A 1,588-nucleotide genomic window follows, 5' to 3' on the forward strand; every position below is an offset into this window, starting at 1 on the left:
GGTTACCTCAGGTTTCTTTTCCTTAAACATGTGTACCCTCGTGTCAGGGACAGAGGGATCATCTGTGATATGTAAAACATCCTTTATTGCAATAATCATGTAATGAATACTTTTGGCCACCCTTGGGTGTAACCTCGCATCATCGTAGTAGACACTGGAGTCTCCGTGTCGGTATCAGTATCTGCTACTTGGGACAGGGGACAGGGGACAGGGGACGTTTCTGAGACCCTGAAGGGCCCTGTGACACAGTCAAAGCCATGGATTGACTCCCTGTTCTATCCTTGGACTCTGCTTTGTCCAATCTTTTATGTAATAAAGACACATTTGCATTTAAAACATTCCACATGTCCAACCAATCCGGTGTCGGCGTTGCCGACAGCGACACCGCAATCATTTGCTCCACCTCCTCCTTAGATGAGCCTTCTGCTTCAGACATGCCGACACACACGTACTGATACCCCCACACACTCAGGGATATATTTATATGGAGACAATTCTCCAATAAGGCCCATTGGAGAGACAGAGAGAGAGTACACACCCAGCGCCACCTGACTCTGGAAACAGAATTCCCAGTTAAACAGCACTTTTATACAAATATATGTATATACACTCACTGCGCCAATTAAATGTGCCCCCCCCCCCCCTCTTTTTTGCCCTCTGTCAACGTGTTCAGCAGGGGAGAGTCCAGGGAGCCAGCTTCTCTGCAGTGTGCTGTGGAGAAAATGGCGCTGGTTAGTGCTGGAGGATAAAGCCCCGCCCCCTCAGCGGCGGGCTTCGGTCCCGCTCAAATTTACAATACCGGCGGGGGATTATTTAATATACTGCCTCCGCAGTATATCTATATACTTTTAGCCAGTCCCAAGAGGTTTAATATTGCTGCCCAGGGCGCCCCCCCCCCTGCGCCCTGCACCCTTCAGTGCCCGCTGTGCGTGTGGGAGCAATGGTGCGCAGTGTTACCGAAGTCTTCAGCCGCCTTTGAAGTCTTCTTTCTTCTTATACTCACCCGGCTTCTATCTTCCGGCTCTGTGAGGAGGATGGCGGCGCGGCTCCGGGACGAACGGCGAGGGTGAGACCTGCGTTCCGACCCTCTGGAGCTAATGGTGTCCAGTAGTCTAAGAAGCAGAGTCTATCATCTAAGTAGGTCTGCTTCTCTCCCCTCAGTCCCACGATGCAGGAAGCCTGTTGCCAGCAGTGCTCCCTGAAAATAAAAAACCTAACAAAATTCTTTTTTCAGAGAAACTCAGGAGAGCTCCCTGTAGTGCACCCAGTCTCCTCTGGGCACAGGATCTAACTGAGGTCTGGAGGAGGGGCATAGAGGGAGGAGCCAGTGCACACCCATCTAAAGTTCTTTATAGTGCCCATGTCTCCTGCGGAGCCCGTCTATACCCCATGGTCCTTACGGAGTCCCCAGCATTATCTGGGACGTAAGAGAAAAGGTACAGTTGGAGGGTATGCAATCAGCTCCTTGGCCCACATGAAAACAGCTTGGAGGTCTCTGCACTCATGATACATTTTTAATTGTCATTTCTAACTGGTCTCACAATCCTTAAAAATAAGATTTTACTTACCGGTAAATCTATTTCTCGTA

This window comes from Pseudophryne corroboree, chromosome 1 (assembly GCF_028390025.1).
Source record: "Pseudophryne corroboree isolate aPseCor3 chromosome 1, aPseCor3.hap2, whole genome shotgun sequence".
Taxonomy (NCBI): Eukaryota; Metazoa; Chordata; class Amphibia; order Anura; family Myobatrachidae; genus Pseudophryne; species Pseudophryne corroboree.